Source organism: Marmota marmota, unplaced genomic scaffold (genome assembly GCF_001458135.2).
Source record: "Marmota marmota marmota unplaced genomic scaffold, marMar, whole genome shotgun sequence".
Lineage (NCBI taxonomy): Eukaryota > Metazoa > Chordata > Mammalia > Rodentia > Sciuridae > Marmota > Marmota marmota.
Genome location: NW_026000075.1, coordinates 1,696,520 through 1,717,179, shown reverse-complemented (window position 1 = coordinate 1,717,179; position 20,660 = coordinate 1,696,520). Strand labels below are relative to the sequence as shown.

At 40.5% G+C, this 20,660-nt stretch overlaps 1 long non-coding RNA gene across 1 annotated transcript in view; it reads left to right on the top strand.

Annotated features, from left to right (window-relative positions):
• The window catches only part of LOC125620049, a 101,517-nt gene extending 80,863 nt beyond the window's left edge, over positions 1-20,654 (top strand). The window contains exons 3-4 of the long non-coding RNA XR_007351632.1: positions 10,559-10,841; positions 18,317-20,654. This is a non-coding gene — a long non-coding RNA (uncharacterized LOC125620049). The remainder of the gene's footprint in view (positions 1-10,558; positions 10,842-18,316) is intronic.
• Positions 20,655-20,660: the final 6 nt, after the last annotated feature.

The window sequence follows — 20,660 nt, the reverse complement described above, 5'->3', positions numbered from 1 at the left end:
GATCAGAAGGGAATACAGAGAATATAAGTTATTTATGGTTTAAGGTGGTAGATCTTAAATGACAGATTACATTTTTCTTTAAAATTTTCCTTTATGTGCTTGTAATAAATATCAGTTGGGAAAAAATTAAGATCACTTCTAAAGATTCCAATTGTACTTGACCACTGTATCTCTCCACCTAGTCAAACCTAAAAATAAATGAACAAAACATTAAAAATAAAAGAATCCTCGATATTTTATAACTAGATTTAGGGATAAAGCCATACAACTCAGAAAACAATTTGCTCACAAGTTAATGAGTATTAAGGGGAAGGCACTTTGTAGGGTGACACAGAAGACACAAAAATGACCAAGATCTGTGCCCCTTCTTCAAAGAGCACATGGCAGAAAGCTAGTGACTTTGAAGCAAGAGCAGGTTGTCATTATCAGTCATCAGTACATTTCAGTGAATCTATTTATTAGCCATTTGTTTCAGATTTTGAAAAGCAGAAGGACGGGGGAAGCCCAGGACACTACCTAGGAAAGATCAGTCTGGATTAAGACACTTAATGAAGGGAGATGAGGGCAGTGGGCACAAGCAGGGACAGGCGATAACACAAAGGAGGGAGGAAGATGAGAGCAGCAAACTGCATTTCAGAGACTTGATCTGAGCTAGCTCTATCTTCTAGCAAATAATTTTCAAAATATCAAGTGGGCCATAACAAAGTATTATTCTTATAACTCAAGGAAGGATTTTTACAAATATCAAGAGGGATATTGGTAGACAAATGTGTCCTCGTATTCACAATGTAAACCCTGATAAGACACGCATCTCCTTGCAAGCCCCACTTTAGCAAGGTGGTTTCAATCCGATCATTTTGGGGGTTCACTCTAATATTGGAGGTCACAGATATCTTTATTCCATTATTCTGTTTCAAACATTTAAAACCTGATGGAAAAAGTAATGCCCGCCAAAAATATTTCCCAAGTTGTTTGGAAAGTGGTTTGTTTTCTCTTCTTTCTCTTTTTCCAAACCTCAAAATACATGAATGTTTTTCCTCACCAGTAAGGAAAGATGACATTGAGCCAGGTACAGTGGCACACACCTATCATACCAGTGACTTGGGTGACTAGGGCAAAAGGAGTTAAAGGTCAGCCTGTACAATTTAGCAAAACCCTGTCGCAAGATATAATATAAAAAGTGAATGAAATGACACGGAGAAGTACCAAATGAACCCACTTCAGCAGATTTCAAACTCAAACCATGAGCCTGTTATTTTAAAATATGTATCTTTCCAGGAGCTGGAGTTGTGGCTCATGCCTAGCATACATGAGGCACTGGGTTGGATCCTCAGCACCACATAAAAATAAAATAAATATATTGTGTCCACTTAAAGTATTTATCTTTCCAAGAGTCATTTCCTATAACTAACTGATCACTCTCTTTAGAAAACGCCAATACTCACAGGCCCCAAATTTGCATTTGGTCCCTAATATTCCATTTGGTAATCAATATCCTGTTTTCCTCCTCCCTACCTCCTTTTTCTCCATCAGTGTCCATCTCAATTTTCATTTGCTTTCATTACCTTCTTCATTCTTAATGCTTCCTTTTGGGCCAAGCTGCCTGCCTCTTACATCCATATTAACTTTCTCCTTCTCTTTCTCATTTAACCATTTCTAGATCTTTAGATTACAGATGCCAACATTTATGACTCATTTCTTTTACCATAGTGACCCCCCCATTCATAAAATTTCCCTCCTCCACGAGATCTTCCTAAGAAAGCACATGTGTTCAATCAAATGTGTCCAATAGCACCATTTCCTACTCTCATTCAGTATTTTTTGTGACTCTTCTTTATTACACCTTTCTGATAGGACATGGAAACTTCGTTTATCTATGGTCTAGGCTGAACTGCACATGGGACAGAGATAATAACTTTCTGACCCTACAGTTCTTCCTGGCTGTGGGTAGAATTGATAGCACATTTTCAATTTCTCCCTTGTCTTTGCTTGAACATACTGGAATTACAACCTCTGACAAAGGTAACATCCCTTTTGTGGTGGAAACAAAGGAGTGTGTAATGAATTGGTTAAGATTACATTGCATGTTTAGATGATGAAATCCAGCTGCAGCTCAATTCCTTTATTTTCTCTAGCTGGACCTGGTCTTTCAATAAGACATTATTGACTGGCATCTTTCCCAGAACAGGTACTTTGGAATATAGTCGTGCTGCTTTGAGTTCTTTAGGCTGAAAAACAACTATAGTACAGGTCAAGAGAATCAGATATGAGACAACAATGCCCAGTATCTTAGGATGAGCATTTTAGATGATCCATATGCAGATGGCACTAAAAGAATGAAAGGTCCTTGGATTTACATGAGGTCTGAGCCACTTTCAAATTAACTTTAGCTGCTAAGGTGGCAGGATATGAATTATAGTTTTATTTGCCATTTCTCAGCAAAATCCTGGGGCCAAGAAGACACAGGAGAGAGACAATCTTAAGAATTCACCACACAGATTGTTCTATAGTGACATTATAAAATAAATTTTTAATTTTTATAAAAATAAAATCAATTAATGCCACAATTGTGCAGTGTTATGAAATGCTGGTTTTTGTTGTTGTTGTTGTTTAATCCCAAGTCATATCACCTTTAGTTGCTCTCAATCACAAATTACTGGGTTCTTTCTTCTTTTTCCTATATTTTGCTTTTGCTTGTGGCTTGTCTTTGTTTTTCAAAAACAAGACTACTTACAATTTCTGCTTTTAAAAATGAAATATACCCAAATTGGCTGCAGAAAATATTTAAAATGTACACTTTTCAAAGAACGATCCCATCATTTATTCATCTTTTAGATAAAAATGATTATATTCATCTCAATTATTTTTTGCCAAGGATTATAACACTAATTTTACTCTTTCTAAAAATTAAAATAGCAAACAGTTTATATAAGGTGTTGATAATTACCTATATTATTGTACTGCTGTGACAGATGTTGGCAAAAAAGCCTAAAATGCCTACAGCTGTGCACTCCATGACATCTAGTTTATACTCAGACAGAAGGCTAACAGATGTTCTGAACTGTCACTTTGCCTAAATGTTTTTAAAGTCTAAGGACCTGCTTTATAATTCACCAGGGTCTGGTTTGGTTTCACAGAGGTCCTCAGAATTCCCATCTGTGACAATTAATGGTGAAGACATTGATAAATCAACCCTTGTATTTTTCTATTTCTTTAACAAATAGACATCAGTTTATACACGAATTGTGGATTGTGACAGCTGTTTATATACATCCCATTTGTAAAATTCTTTCCTTAAACACAAATAAATTTGGGTGATCAGTATACATTTCCTTGGTTTGAGCCAAGGAAAAGGCCAGAAAATCACCCATTCTTTTTATTCAATTTTGTACACCTTGAACGTAAGATGTTAACAATCTCCATTGATCATTTTCAAAAGTTGTATTTTTTTTTCTAGTAAATAAAATGTTTTGTTATTTTTATTCAGCATTTTAATAACTCTTCTCATAACAATCACAATTAATTGGGTAGCCCATTAGAATAATAATTTTGGAAGTGGAAATGGCATTCAGAAAGTATACAGCCCATCTTCTCCAGCTTGATACCCTAATACTTCCTCTTTCCAAACATACCTTCAGATCCTTCATACAGAATTACTGCCCCGTGCAAAGGCCATCAATGCCTTATTTGCTGTTGCTCTTAATTTTAACAAGCTGGATTCCTGTAGTACACTTGCTTAATAGTTTAAACATTCTGTTAACAATCAGGTGTTTGGCCTATCCTGTTTCTTCTCCATTCTGTATAGAAATATAACTCCAAATAGTACATCTTTTTAGGTTTGTTTCTAAATTAGTCCCCACACTTAATTATGAGGATGAGAGGGATGCCTTATTCCTCTTTGTTATAGGCTAAGCTCTCAGTAATCCCAAACAAAAGAGCCAGTTCTGGAAGATATAGGATTTGCTAGCAGGATTATGGTCTCATAGATAATGATGTGCAGTCAGCAGAAGCGAAGCTTTATTTTAATTCAAATAAGCTAGTAAACAAACCACTGACAAGTCTGCTGGTGAGAGTAACTGGCTGCTGTTGCCACATTGGCAGCTAAATTATAGAAAATCTATTATACCCTGTTCACCATATGTTTAATTTAATACAAGATACAAATTAAACTATCCATAGTGCCTATTAAAATAACAATGGTTTTTTTTTTATATTTAAATGTCTTAAAATAATTTCTACTGACCTTTTAAAGGGCGGTTTTGATACAGGTGATTATCTGGTGGTGGGGGGGAGATAGTTAATAGAAAGCAAAAAAAATTTAATTGCTTTTCTGAGAAAATAAAAATATAAATACTCACTGGTTTGTGGTTGTTAATAAGGTTAATTAGCAGTCATGTGTTCTGTTATTACTATATTTCCCTCCTACCCTTTTCATTTCTGAAGCTGGGGTTTTAAGAATGATACTTAGTTTGACCTATGCGAGCCTGAACTCATGAAATTATAACCTGGGTCAGCCCGATGTATGGGCAGCTTTAGACCTGAGGCCGATTGAGTTCTATATTTGGAAAATTGAATTTAAACTCTAGGCCCAATTTTGGTTTGGAAAAAGACATGACTATGATATCCCTGCTTCCAGTCAATCTTTCTGTAGCCAAAAGATCCTAAGCAGAATAAGAATTAAGAGGCTGTCTTCCAGAAAAAAGAAAAAGACAAGACCGTTTACATTATATGTGACCAGCTTCTTCCTGTACCCACAGCAGTCAGGAACCAAGAAGGCTTGCTTGGTCCTTTTGGACTTAGTTTGTCAGATTCTAAAGACCTGACTGGGTTGTAGAATTGGCTAGATTTAAAACCCAAATCTACTATTTTCCAGATGTGAAAAACCATTGACATTTAATCCAGCTGCATCTCCCTTTATTCTGTTTAAGGGGAGAGGGGGAGTGTTATAATTCCAATTCTATAGGATTATTATGAGAAGTAAATAAGATAAAGTATCTGGTACATAATAGATACTCATTAAAGGTTAGTTCCTTTCTCTTTCACCCTTAAGCAAATAAATGTTGGTCTTTCTTCAAGGATAAAGAAGAATGAAGGAAGGATGGGGAAGGAGAGATTTAAATAGAAATTCTCCCTGGAATCACTTTTACTGGGTCATTAACTCCTTTCTAGACAAATCCCATTTTCTTCAAAATTTATCATAATACCTGCTCTTTAAGAATGTATCTGTAAGCCACTCAAACCAATTGAGTATCCTTAGGCCTAGGAAAGAGAAATCAAAAATAATCACCACACTTTGGGATGTCATTTCAAAGTTTTTAATACAGATATTGCACTGAGACTGCAACTGTGTTTGTGGGGTTACATATGGTGAATTTTGGTTCACAGAATTACAACACAGCAGATCCAACTATGTTCTGGTAAATTACAAAAGCACAAAAGATGTTGAGTTGGCAGATGTTCTCGGTTTAGATCATTCTTGAAGTTCAACAGATGACATTAATGTTTCACTCGCACTAAAAAAGTTTAATCTTAGATGGATGCAAGAAGCATTTTCCAAAGTGTGGTGCTAGTAAGAATATACCAGAAAGACAGAAGACAAATATCCCGTGGTCACTTTCCCTCCATTCAGTACCCTGTTGCTCAGAGATTAAAAGACAGGAGACATTTCTATTTATGGAAATCTGACTATATTAATAAATGAAGAAACTGAAAAACAGGATCCCAAAATTTGTGGCATATTTTAAATATTAAATAACTTTAAAATTAATATTTTTATTCATTAAGATAAAACCTGGTTGTAATATAACTTTTTAAAAGGAAGTTTAAAGAAGTCCTTGATGAATGCTCCCCATCGCCCTCGCTTTTGCCTCCAAATTTCAATTAGCTATAAAGTACACGTTTCTGTAAATTCTTACTGTCAGTTTTAGAATAAAATAGACTGAGGGAGTGCCAGAGAGTTCTAGAAATATGAGCATGAGTGGGAAGGGAGACCATGATGAGTCTGTGGCCACTTAGGCAGGTCTCCAGCAGCCTGAACTCAGCCTCGGACACCTGAGGGTTTCCACATCAGTGGCTCAGCTCCTGACCCAAGAACTGCCTTCCTCAGGGAGGTCCTCTGTCCCTAGTTAGCTGGACCTTCTTCCTCACTTTCTATCCCCAGGTCCCCCAGCCCCCACCCCAGGTGACCAGGACCCAGGCCTCCTGGAAGGATCTCCCGGGCTCCGGCTCCAGTTTCCACACATCGGATATGGGAGAACAAACCACACTGGCCACACTGTGTGCTCAAAGGAATAAACGGTTCCAAGGTTACTTGGACATCTGAGCCTCGAGTCTGGGAACTCTTACCCGCCAGCCTGTGCCTTAAAGCAGCCCTAGGATCTGCGAAGGCGCGTGGGTAAGGGTGACCTGGGAAGCCCGGGCCTGCAGGCCGCTGGAGAACTCAGGCTTCCAGTCTCTCCGGCGGTCTGGTCACTCCGTGGAGGGGCCTCCCTCTCCGAGGCCGGCAGCGCTGGGAGGAGCAGGCCTCGTGGGCCCGGGCCAAGCCGTGCTGGGACTTGCCGGCCCGGAGCGTGGGAAAGAGGGTCGGAGGGCGCGGCCGGGTGAGGGCGCAGCTGGTCGGGGGCCCGAGGGAACCCAGTCCTGCCAGCCCGAGCCTCCACGAGGATAGAGCGGACCTCCCCTAGGAGGCCCGGCCTCGGCCCACTTGCCCTCGGGTTTGCACCGATCACGGAAAGGATCGAGGCTCCAGAGAGGAAGCTAAGGCTCTGCCTTGAAGTTTATTCTAAAAGGGTTTGAAAAATGAGGTTTCCAGGTTTCTTCACACACACGCGCGCGTGATCTTGAGTTAGAATCTATAGACTTTGGGTTAAACCAAGTCCTTATTCGGGTCTTGTCTCGCGGGGGCGTCGGCCGGATCGCGCTTCCCAGTGATTTCCAAGTGCGCGTCAAGGGGGGTGTTGCGTGGTTTTGTTTTGGTCTAAGTGAGTAATTGGACCGTGTTGAGCCAGTTACATGTTCATCATCCCGTGGCGTATATAAAAACACCTGCATCTGGAATCCTCCCGCAGACCAGGGGAAGCAGTCGCCTCCCCACCCCGACCTAGTGCGGATGCTCCAGTGGGAGCCGGGCGGCTGCGGAGGGTGAGAAGCGCGCGAGTCGGCCGCAGGTCCGAGGACCCCGAGAGCCCGCACCTGGAGGCCGAGGGTCCCCGGCCCCAGTCAGCCGAGTCCCAATTATCTCCACGTGGAGAGGGTAGAAGGTGGCCAGTTAGTGAATGATTGATTACTCAAGAAGAGAGAAGTTACAGCTTTCACAGTAGCCGATGGCTTTAGCATGACACGATGCCATCTCTGTGCAACTCGTGGTTTGTATGGTATTTGATTTGCTGGAACATCCAGACCCTGATCGTGCGTATCGTGTTTGCTTGCAGCATTGTCAATTTAAAACGAGGTCCTTAGTGCCCCTCTTGCTAATCCCTTCGTCTTGAATGCTGTTTTTGAAAAATCCCCTCTCTACCTATCTTTTTTCCCTCCCTCCCTTCCTTCTATCTTTCCTGTTCCCCTTTCCTTCCTTAATCTGGGTCGTTCACGCTGCAAATCAGTCACTCACCGCCGTCCCATTCCGAGGGTGAGGGGGAAACTCCTCCTCTCTCCCCAGAAGGCTTGCGTTTGCAGAACTGGGGAGTTCAGCTTTGCCCAAAGCGCTTTTGAATTAGTGAAGTTTCCAATTCAGAGCCACCTATAAATGTCCATAAATCGGCTCTCACGGTTTTCCCAATCCCTTCAGAAATCCCTTTCTATAACCTAGCACGGTTTTGGTACTGTGTTTGCTCCAAGTCGTGTTCTCTGTATACAGTTTCTCCCCCCTGGATATAGAAAGTGTGTGAGTGTGTGTGTGTGTGTGTGTGTGTGTGTAGGTAGGTAGCTTCCCAGTTGTGAATAAATGGTTCTCCATTCTCTTATCTACCAAAGTAGTTTGTCACTTTGACCCTTCACCTGGCAGGACACAATTTACATTTTTTAGTTAAATGCTGAAGTCTTCTGCCATGTCAGGTGGAATGTCATTGCATTACAGCTTTTGATAGCAACTTGAGTGACTCATATTAAAAAACAAACTAACAAAAACCTATCTTCTTGTCCTGTCTCAGAAGACCCTGGCCTTATGGATGGAATGAAGGAGATTCAATTGATAAGATTATCACCTTGCTCACCTTGAGTCACCTTAGGCTACTCCGTGAGGCCTTCCTGTCTTTCAGTCCGAGGAGGTCCAGCCCCAAACCCCTCAGTGGGGAGAGAGTAGTTCGGATTGTTTTTTCAGTACATTGTAAAATGGAAAACAGCTTTTAATCATGTTGGGGAATCCTTTCTAATTCTTGATATTCATGAAATAATTGGACAAGGGAAGCAAGAAAGAATCATTCTGTTGTTTAGATGGTTACTTTTTAAATGAAAACATAGAGAACACATTTTACATTCACTTTGCCCTGTTCCGTCTTTAGTTAGGGAAAATGTTTCCACAATTGACTCTTAATTTTACATAATGCCTCCACCCCCTTTCAGGATGGCAAGGATAAGTAACAAATGTGAACTCCTCCTCCTGTTCTCTTAAAGGTCACTCTTGATTTAGACTATTCCCTCTCACCTCCAACACACTTATACAGGGGCATTTTTCTTGATCCAGAGTGTTTAGAAGTGTGTAACTTTTTTTTAGTATTGCTCTGACTTTTATTCTTTTCACACTGATATTAGGCTGTTTATCTTGAAATATAAATGGATTATTGTGAAAAAATGTTTAATTTTCTATTTTGTTGTTTTTGTTTTTCAAGTTTCATGGAAAAGGCTTTAATTGATATTTAGGTCATAGTCTCCCCAAATCCCTTATTAGATGACCAGTTGTAAAGTAATAACATAATTGTTTCCAAAAGGGAAAGTAAAAGTTGAGATCAGTTTTGTTAAGTGATTAAATCATTTGAGCATTTATCTTTCTTTTATTTTTAACAGTTTGTGGGAAGAAAGGGAGGGATCATTTGAGCAGTGGGGTGGGGGGACAGAGATAGAGAACCCACTGAAAACTTATTTTTAAGATGAAAGGCATTTTTCCAGACTATTGTCTAGCCACAAATAACAACACAGAGAGCAGAAGTCACGAAAGTGGATTACTGTCACTCTGGGCTATTGGAGGCCTGGCACTAATTCCTTTAGAAAGGTAGACAGACCTAATCAGAAACTAAGGACTTCCTCCTGCAGTGTCCCCCCATTGCCTAGGTGTTGGGGGCTTGCTCAAAGTTGATATAGACCTCAGCTGGGTCTAGGTGGTAGGGCTTCCCGGAGGGGGTGGGGGGAAGCAGATGCTCTATGTGGAACTGTCAGGGAGGAAGTTCAGTGGCTCTAAGAGCAAGCCTGAGTGGAAGGGATGCTGTAACAGGGGGTCTGTAGTCACCAGTGTACCCCCACTCCCTGCACAGGTGCAATCAATGCATCAAAGCTAGCTAGGATCAAATCAAAGAGAGACAAGAGTAGGACCCTTTGGTGCTAGAGACTGATCTTTAACTTGCTCCACTCCTCTTGGGTTCCCATCCTAGATTTTCCAGAATTGGAGACCTCAGAAGAGGGGAGGGTGAATTTGGCAAGAAAACATGCCCTTCCCCTGTCCAGCATGCACACACTGGTGGGAGCTTGTAGAGATGAGGAGACACGCCTCGGGATGAAAGAAGTCTTCAGTGATCTGTTTGTCTGGCTCTTCCAGTTGTGTGCATGGACAACCAGGGAGCAGAGGAGGGGAAAAAAGCCCCCTTTTCTTCAGTTGCTCTAGCTGGGGTTGCCTGTCTCCTCTCCCTCAACCCTCTGTCTCACCCCATCAGGACCAAATAGAATCAAAACTCCATTGCCTTTGCCTGTACTGAGCCTCAAAACTAAGGATTTGATAAGGTTACTGCACCACTGATACAATTGCTGATTTTTAAAGCCTCCTCCAAGAGACAGATGTTTGGGCTGATTAAGAATTGAGGAGGAGACCTGCAGCTACACCAAGGAATAATCTATTGGGCAAATATTTTAATAAAAAATATGAAGAGATCAGCCCGACCTTGCAAGGTCTTCTGCTTTAAAAAAAAAAAAAATCTTTATCAAACCCCTATTCTATGGCTTCAATAAACAGAACCCATTACCTCACGGCATCTTTTGTTGGCCCCATACAAGAGAGAACAAAATGGTTATTCAGGGGAACGCTTTCGATTTTTATTGTGGGTAGCCTGCACAAAGAGCCGTGTTATTGTATTTAAAAGAACCATCTGTAGCAGAAACAATGGCATCAAATTATCTTTGAATACCCACTGAAAAAACATAAAGCTTTTTTTTTTATTCTTCTTCTGTACGGTGGGGGGACAGAGCAGTGTTAGGATAACTGACTTTTTTGTTGTTCTCTGGGTGCATTCTTCTCGCTCCCCCTCTCTCCCCCTCACCCTCTCTCCTCTCTCTCTCTCTCCCTCTCCCCTCTCTCTCTCTTTTAAAAAATCAGCCATTTGGGGTTTTAAGCCATAAACGATTTTTCTTGTTGCAGGGGATTGCAGTGGCAAAGCTAGGCTAGGTCTTGGAGGCTGGTGTAAGGCGATGCGGGAAGGCAGGAGGCTGATGGAGAGACTGGGGGGAAGAAAAGCCGAAATGGATTCACGGTGCCTTGGATGGAGGATGAGAGGGGAACTGCAAGCTCCTTCAACTGGTTCTGTCCGGTGAGAAGTGATCAAGCTTGGGCTGACAAGAGGCTCAGGGAGCCCTCACGTTCTTTGCTTTTTTACCTGCCAATCAAACTGCTACAAGACAACACCCTGATCTGGCATGGACATGTAAGTAGCTTGCAACCCAACTTTGACATTCACTGCTAGCTCACTCCTCCCCCCCCCCACACACACACACATACACACACACACACACTTTCTTCCTCTCTCATTCTGGTTTTTTTCCCCCTTTTGACCTTTACTAGATCTGGAAATACACCCTATGTGGCAGTCATTTAACACAGGCAGATTTTAAGTCCGAAAGCGTTAACTTTTGGAATTAAATGCTAATTGAGATTTCCTTAACAAATGCAGAATTGAAATGACATTATTTATTCTCTTCTGAACAGTTTTAGTACTGAACATAATAAGTTCCTTGCAAGGGTGTGTGTGTTTCTTTTTCTATGAAAATGAAGAAATAGATTCGTGAGCCTCCAAAAATAACCCCAGTAGTGAAAAATTCAGGCTTCCATCTTTAAAATGTTAAACTCTGGCATTTCATTCCTACAAAGAACCTTCTCCAGACCAGTGTTACTTAGAATGGAAAGACTGATTTGATTCAAAAGGTACATATCATTAAAAGGTTGCTACTACTTCAACCAGCGTCTTACTGTTTTGGTGGTGATTGAGGATGGGAGGGAGCTTGCAAAAAGAGAGGATGGGGACAAGGCGAGACCTCGTTCTTTGAGAGACTGACACAGAGGGAGATAGAAACGCAAGGGGGCAGGATAAGCAGGAAATATTACCTGAGAGAAGGAATTACAGAGCATGGCGAAGCTGGAAGCTGGGAGGGCTTTCTGCTGGAAGTTGTGCGAGGGGTGATGGGGCTTGCTCTCTGGTGCCCTCTAATGGCAACTAGAACAATGTTTTACTTTTGTAATTCAGTACTGGGAAAAGCAGCTGGGTTTTTGTTGTCAATACTGGGTTTTGTTTTTGGGTTTTTTGTTTTTTTTTTTTTTCCTCAGAAGACTTAAAAACTAGAGATTATTAGTAAAAGAAATTGATTGTTTTCAGCCCAGAAACTTACGTATGCCTTAAAGTCATCCATGTTTTATTCTCGATCATCCCCTCCTCTCCCGAAATCTTGTTAGACTAATAGAGGAGGAGAGACTAAAGGCAAATTGATTTATGGAGGGTGGCCCACGCCCAATTAGTAATTCGGGGAAAGATATTCATTTCCTACCTGAACCGCATTCTGACTCTTCTAATATACTCGAGAGGTGTAAGGAGGTGGAGTGGGAAGGGATGATTTGGAAATTGCAGATTCTGACACTGGCTCATTATAATACAATTTAAAGGGGGCTCTTAGGAACCTCTGTTACTGCGACATGTGGTGGTCAGGGGGCTTTCCTTCCTGCCTCCTTTTTCTTTTTTCTTTCTCTTCATTTTTTCATTCTTCTTTTTTTTTCCTTTTTTTTTTTTTTTTTTTTAATTTTTGGTAGATAAAGGTTAATCTTGGGCTGAATGATAGAGCTATGATTGACAAGAGAAAAGGTGTTGAGGGCAGGTCGCGCTGTCTTATTTACAGCCCACTGCTTGCTGTAGAGTCTTTGTTAGGACTGGAAAGCTAATTTAGTGCTGATCAAAAGCACCACAGAGTTAAAGGACTGGTAATGACTGCTAATTTCATTTCAGCCTCATGCATCCCCAACTGCTGTAATTAAAAGTCCAGCTTCTTCTTGGAGTGTTTCCCATCCCCCAAATCAATCTTGGCCAAACTTTTCCTTTCCTGGCAAGCAGTTAGATTCTAGATACTGNTTTTTTTTTTTTTTTTTTTGGTTTTTTTTTTTTTTTTAGTTGGGGTGGGGGCGGGTGGATTACAATTTTATTTAGATTTTTTCATATACTAACTTGGGTGTTATGTAGTCCAACATCAGATTTTAATGTTGCTATTATTTAGAGCTGCTTCTTGTCATTTATACCTGGCTTTGCAGAATCGACAGTATGAAATGAGTCAATCACATAAAAGCCCTCTAAAGAAAGTAGAGGAAAATGATGCAGAGGAGGAACTATTTAGGGGGATTTAAATATTAGGGTCTCCCCCCCCCTTCATATTAATAGTAGGGGCTTCGATAGAGCTGAAAGTATTTGAAACTTGGGGCAAGGTTAGCAGGCCAAATGGATCAGTGTCAGCTTTTAAGTACTTCTAAAAAGATCATGTGAACAGATGGAAAAATATATTTTTAATTAAATAATTTCCCCCACACTGTAGCTGCAGTATTGGCTCAAAAACCTTGTAATTTCTCAACCGATAGGAGTTTCTTTATGAGAACATCAAAGGATAAAAAGCTCTACATTTTCGTAGTTGGTTAAAATTGATAACCCCCTGTGCACGCGCGCGTGCGCGCGTACGCGTGTGTATACACACCAAAAAAAAAAAAAGGAAAAAGGAAAAAAAAAAGAATTTAGCCTTTAATCTCTTTTTATCCACGAAGACTAAAGCTCTGTACTCGACCCCGCTAGCGGCTCTCGCCTTCCGGGGCTGGAACCCGGCTCAGATGTGAAGCGGCGCTGAGCCGCCGCGCAGGTTCGTGCCCAGCGCCCCCTGTTGGACACAGTAGGAGCTGCGCAGCGCCAGTCCTGGAAATCGCTAGAACCTTGCTCTGGGGTTAGAGAAAACTCTTTATTACCCTCCAAAAAGGAAATGGAATGCAGAAACAAGTTTTTATATTCTTAAGTGATAATATTTTAATTCAATAAAAACTAAAGAGGAGATGATACAGTCTTAATTCAATAAAAAAAAAATACGAAGACTAACTTTCCTCCTCCTCACATCCCAGCCATCTCCCACCCGGGTTTGGTTTGGGGACTCCTTTTAAAGACTATTCCATAGTAAAAGAGTTAGAGAAACAGGATGAAAAACAAAGAATTTTTTCTGTAGCTATGAAGAGTTAAGCAAAGGCTCCTTCTCCCGTTTTGTCCGCATTTCAAACAATTAAACGGGAGATAAGCTGCTTGCTGTTTTGACGTTGTCAGCAGCCCTCACAGGCTCTAAAAGTACTGTTAACAGAGTCTCTGAGTAAACGAAATAACTTATTCCTACTTATTTATTTCCCAAGTGTAATTAAAAGTCCAGCTTCTTCTTGGAGTGTTTCCCATCCCCCAAATCAATCTTGGCCAAACTTTTCCTTTCCTGGCAAGCAGTTAGATTCTAGATACTGTGTCTGAGACAGGTGCCTGGCATCTTTGTCTTTTATCTTAGCCATGGGATTTCAGGGAAGGTGTGTCAGTGGTAAAGCGTATTTTCTTTGAAATTCAGCATGTAATTGACCAGGAATCCAAATTATCCTAGAGAAAGGAGTATTTTTGCACTTCCAAAAACTATCTGTCTACATAAGAAAGAGCTTTAACTTTCTTTGGTTAGCAAGGGAGGACAAAAGTAGCCTTTGAATCATTTCAGAAAGATAAACTATAAAAATGACACATTCTCTGAATTTGAAACAATGGGGAAATCTGGGTTTGTTTAGTTGCTTAAAATTAAACAATTTTTGTGCTTAATGATCTCCGTCTTCAGTGATGCACTTAAAATTTTAGCTTTCAACCTTAAGAACTTTAGGGCTTGCTTTTCTCTCTTAAATTTGCCTAGTGGCGGAAACTAGCTTAATTTTCATAACAGAATGGGTTTTAAAACATAGTTAATACTGTGGCTGCGCAAGCTTTATGTTGCCCTTATGTTTATTACTCTCACCTCCCCAAATTAGCGGATCCGAGATTGTGTTTCAAGGGGAATTGCTGTTCGGTGCGATGAGATACTTACTCCCTCTGATTCCAGAATCGGATCTCGGCTTACGTTTTTCACTAAATAGGTTCAGAGGCAGTGGTAAGAAAAGAATCAAGCTTTTGATAAATCTCCACCCGGAATTCGATCGAAATGACAGGCAAGCAGGATTCCCTGCCATAGCACCCCCAACCCTGTGCTCTGCGAAAAGCCCCCATTACGGAAATATGAAGTCAGGATTAGCTTTGTCAACCCGCGCCAACCGCAACCGCGTAGGTTAAGAAACCGTGCACTGACAGCGGAGGTTCGAAGGCTACACGGTGGCTCCCGCAACGCAGCATGATAGGGAGGCCAAAGCCTGTAAAATCGTGGTGGCGACCTCAGAAAAAGGGTATATGCCTGCTATTTGGAATTGATTTAGAATCTGCAGTAGCAAAGCCCCGGGGATTGCGACCCGGTTCAGCTCTCCCATTTGTGCGGTGAACACTTGGGCGACGACAAGAGGGAGGAGCCGCACCTGGCTGCGGACGGGTGTGCAGGCTGCATGCAAGTCCCCAACTTTCCAAGCGTCCAAGGAGAAAGCTTAGCCCCTAGTTGAGCAAAAACAGCTAAACAAGTGGGTGGCCCAGGCCTGAGCAAGTCATCTAACACTCCTGGTGCAGGAGTGTTATTTCTGTGGTCCCAGGTAACTCTGCCCCTGCCGGAATCCTACGCCCCAAGGCGGCCAGCAGGAAGGCAGCCCTTCCACCTTTGGGGGCTGCAGAGGCGGGCGGCGAGGGACTGACTCCTTAGCAGCAGCGGCTGGCAACCGGCCGTGTTTTTCCGCAGCGGCAAAGCGCCCTTTAGGGGCGGGGCGGTCGCCTTGGGTCTCATGTCCCAGCGTCCAGGCCTGAGCCCCAGCGGGGTTGGCTGGGCGCCCTGCTCTGTAAGTAGCCAGGCTTGCCTGATTCTGTGGGCGATGCAGAAGAATAGGCCACCCTAGCTTAAACCCACTGAGCCCGTGCCAACTCCTCAGCCCGTTCTTACTTTGATCCCTCACACCTTTCCTGATGAACCCAGGGGGAAAGAAAAAAAAAAAAAAAACCGCATTCTGAAAACCAGCAGATGTGTTTTGGAGCTTGATAGGGCTATAGGGAAGTGGAGAAAATTGACATTATTAAGACCAAGATTCAAGAAGGAGCACTCGTGTATTAAATTTACTCTTTTGCTTTGTTTTTAAAATCAAGAACCTTTAGATTCCTTGATCCAACCACGAGACAAAGGCGACAGAGAGAAAGCCCTGATTGATTTGGAGGAGCTGAGGTAGAGACAGATAGTCATCTCTCCACCACTCAGCCAGGCAGACAAACCCTGCCAGACTGTGAGTCCTAATCCAGGGCCCAGCAGCTACGTGGGTTGCTGAAGGGTGTTGAAACCACAAGTACAACTTGACACCATTGAGCCCACAGTGCTTGTCAATAATCTGTGAATTAGGTGCAGAGATTGTCACTGTAGATCATAACAGTTTCTGAAGGACTCATTACAGCCTATCGTGTCAATGATCTCCAAATTAAGGAGGGGGGTGTGGGGTAAGAGGGAAAAGGAGTGGGGAGAGCCAACAAAAAGGGAAGAAGGGTGGGAGGGGAGATAAAAGTCAGAGCCCCAGCTCCGAAGGAGCCTTTAAAGATTATCAGGCCAGCGATCTGAGAATTCCATTGGGATGAGCTTGGAAGCCCAACTCCATCTGAGCTGGGATTGGAAGGGGGGCGCTAGGGGGCAAGCAGAAGTAGGCCTCTGGGAAGGATGACTTCTCAGCCATTTCTTTTGAGGCTAGAAGAGCTTTTGGAAGAGGGCTCCAGATGTCAATGGGAGGCCTGGAGGATGCCAGCCCGCCCAGGATGGGTGTACACTTTGATTTAGAGCACTTTCCAGGGCGAGCCACAGCTGCAGATCTTTGTGAAAAAAGTGGTAATAGTTTCATTTAGGGCAGATGGTGATTGTAGGGTGATTTGTTGTTGTTGTTTTTTTTTTTTTTTTCCAGTGGCTTGCTTTAACTTCTTTTCATGCCACAGGTAAAAGTTTTCCCTCCTTTTCTTTTGATAATCCTGTGCCTCACATGTTAAACAGATCTCATTTTTTTTCCCCAACTTGCTTTTTGGGATGCCAAACACCTAGGCCCTCTGAGATTTTGTCACTTTTGCAGTTTTGATTACACCTGATCATACTTCCGGAAGGGAGCTTATGAGTGACACAGGAGTAGTGTATACCATGAGATCACCAGTAGCAAGAATCTTGGAATGGCCTAGACTGACGCAAAGAAGTTCTTCCTTCATGCAGTGCACATGTAGCCCAGTCCGCACTGGTATGTCACTTAATGCGGGCCAGATAAACTTTGAGGAAGGTGTAGGTTTGTTTTTCCCACAAAAGTTGTGGTCACAACTAAATGTAGTAATCATAGTTGGAAAATTTAAAGTAATAGTCTTTCGTGAAATTAGAGTAACAATCCTAGCTACAGGAAAATTAGGATTCTAAGGAAGCCCCATTCCTATTCCTTTGATATGATTAACTGTACCAAGATGGTGTGTTCAATCAGAGAGATATGTACTTAGGCTTCCAAGCAATGATTTAGAGATACAAAAAGATTCAGGGATTTGGGGAGTCACCTTGAATTCCTGGTAGCCTCTTTTTATTTTTTTAATTCTCTTCTAATTTTTAAAAACAAAACCATAGATTCCGCGCAACTGAAAACCACTGGTGGAATCTCTTTAAGTTTTTAGCTTGTCTTTTTAAAAGGGAATTTCTATTTTAAAGAAAATTAGATCATTTTAATGGGCAAATTGCATTTTCCCCTGGACAACAGCTGCAGTGCAGGGACAGAATCTTACGTTAAAGTTACTTGATAATTCAGAAATAGAAATGAAATTGTAAAATATGAAAATATTTCCCAAAAATATGTGAGCTGGAATATATATGAAATATATGTGCAAATATATGATACTGTAAGTAATGTGATGATTATTATATATAGTCCAGAAGGCATATACAAGTGATTATATATTATTTTTGTTGCTATAATTTGAAGTAAGGGAGAAATTTAGTTTTCTAACTACTGAATTCTTTTAAAAAATGCATTTATTTCATCAGTGTGAATTAGATGAAAGAGAATGAGTAAAAAAGGGAATTGAATTCAAAGCAGCTCTGCATTCCTTAGGTTTCAAGGGTCCTTACAGCTCTTCAGTGAAATTATTTGGTGAAATTGGGTCTGGACTGAAACAGCATTTGTTATCCCTTGTTCATTTGTTATGTGTAATGCCACTTCTGAGAACTATAGGCAAGGTGCTGAAGAGACTCACAAAAAAGAAAAAAATATGATTAAGCAATTTTAAATTGCCAATCTACCATGAATCCATATGCATAACTAATGTCAGTAAACAGAAAGGGATAGAAGTATATGTTTGTTCTTTGTGTTATCAAGAAACATTTATTATAGTTCCTGTCAATAATCCTTCACACTTCCAAAACCTGACATATTTGGTATAGAAAGAGAATGGGGAGAAATGTAGATGAAAGAATTTCTATCATTTTGAAAATTGTGCTATAAAAATAAAGGTGTCTCCTGTAAGATTTCTGGTAAGGGATCCTTCAGTCTCAAGGAAAGGAAGTTTGACAATGGTACAATAATCAGTTTCTAATTTGTGCTTTTATTTTCTATATATATCCTAACTTTCCCCAGCTTATTTCTTGTTGTTTGTTTTTGGAAAGTATGCGATACATTTTTAGAGAAAAGAAATCCCCTAATGTACTTCTTTACCTTCATTTGTTTGTGTTTGTTTCTTAAATCCTGAAGGATCAAGTTTTGGTCGTTCTGGAAGTCTTGTGGCTTCCTTCAATTTGGAGTGACTGAGGATTTTTGTAACTTAGAGGGGAGAAGGGAACATTGGAAAAATTGACTTATGCCTGTGTCCTTACTCTGTAACTCTCAGTTTGCTTGTATTTGGGGATAGATCTAAATAAAATTCAAATCATCAAATTTTCCAGTGTTGTGCTATCCATTTTATTTTCCCTTTATCTTTGGCTTTTAAAATCAAGAACTTTTCCGTAGTTGCCCTACTTCACTTTTTAATTGTATGTGCCTCTTCCATACCAGACAACTGGTATCACTGCTTCACTGTAGTATGATTACTGCTATGGTCAGTTTCATAGAATATGGTTGGAAGGTCAGGATTCACAGGAAACAAAAAAAAAAAAAAAAAGGAAGGAAAAAAAACCTTCATTTGGCCAAATCTGGCTCCTAATATATTTAACCAGTTCCAGAATTAGAAAGCCTTTCTGTACATTTTCTCCTATTTTTCCAGCTTTTTTCCTTACGTAATGAAATTAAAACTTTTGGAGCCCACAGTTGACATTTTTCAGAAAATTGAGTTATCAAGGCAGTAATTATTTCACGGGGAGATAAAACTCTCATAGCCCTAACTGTCAAATAGGGCCCTTTTCAGATTTTAATTACAAAATAAAATTAGTCTGCTCTTCCTCGGAATGGTTTGTGAGTGGTTAAACAGAGCTTTCCCCCAATACTGGTGGTCGTCAAACTCGGCTAATTAGCAATGCTGAGAAATTCCAGTTAACAAGGACATTCTCCAAGACTCTGCAGGTTCCCTGCCGTTTGCCTTCATTTCCATAAGAAGATTAAGAGAGGAGGGGAACACACTCAAATGCAGATGCAGAAAAGAAGCGTTTTTTAACAAGCATCATAATAGTAAGATGCTTGGCTAGTTCTCACCTAATTACTGCAAGTTAAACCTCTATTTGCCACTAAGAAGAAAAAATAAGTCTACAGTCCCCTATCTCCACAAAATTGTTAGTTGGCTTCAGATATAACACTTGAGGACGTAGAGGGAGAGGTTAGGAGAGAAAAGTCAATGTAAAAGATTCTCCAATAAAATTGAGACACACTTAGCAGTTAAGGCTTTTTGGCTAAGACTGGGAGTAGAACGGAATCAAATCAGAATATTCCAAGAATTCTGCATTTGTGTTCCTAATTAACAATATTGCCCTAGAAGTATGTAGCTTTTCGATGCCCATGGAAGGAAAGTGTTACATTGTCTTTAGATTAAGCACTTTCAATTTTCATATCCTGCCAATGCAATATTTTAAGTTATCTGAGGTTGAAGTACCCTGTTCCAAGTCTTTCTGGGATTGTCTAGTAGTCAGTGGTGTATTATTGTCAGTACTGTTAGCTGACCTTTTATAAACCTAAAACAGGGTTACTTCTGTTATCTATTGGGATTGTTAGAGTTATTAGTATATTTAGGGGCAGTGATGGTGCTAGATTGAAATCGAATGTCCGGTGATCTGATTTTTTTGAATGCATATGTCTTAGAAAAAATTCTAAAGAGAAAATTGTTTCTGCTATCACCATCTTCTTTAATCTTATTTTCATAGCACATTATTGTGCATAAATGCCAGCCACAGTTAGTTTATTGCCTCAATAAGTACAGCAAGCTTAATTAAAATAAAGCTGTAAATAAATGCAACCAATGATAACACAATTGTAATGTATTTCCACAGCTTATTTAATGATAAAAGCAATTAACAAAAACTTAGACAGCCCCTTTAACCTTTTAAATGCATTATTATAGAGTTCAGACACAGGCACATACATCTCAGAACATGTAAATGCTTTTATATATCATCCCAAGAAAAATTTTGTGCCTTTTACTATTGCCCCTTGAGAGAAAGAGAGATTTAAAATATTTGCTTTTATAACCATTTGTTATTAATATTTATTTTAATAAATATACACCACCATTATTCACACCAACCTCATAGGGTTTTTTCCTTCAAACTTAATTATCCATAAGCTTTTTTTAAGTTTTCTGAATAATGCTATTAAGCGCAGACCAATACATACACAATCATAAAGTGGAGCTTGTTATGCCCTTCGTGGCGCCTGGACAATCATAATTCATTCATATGTTGAATCTCATAATTTGTACCTATTTTTTTCAGTGGTTTAACCTCCCACTTATCTTGAGGTTGTATGTACATTTCTAAGTTAAGCAAATTAAATTTGATTCTTATGATTTGGAGCCACAGTTTATATGATATGTTAACTTTTCTTTTGTTTGGATTATGTGTAATTAGTTTGATCTTCCATCCCCCTCATTTTTTTTTTTTTTTTTTATTTAATT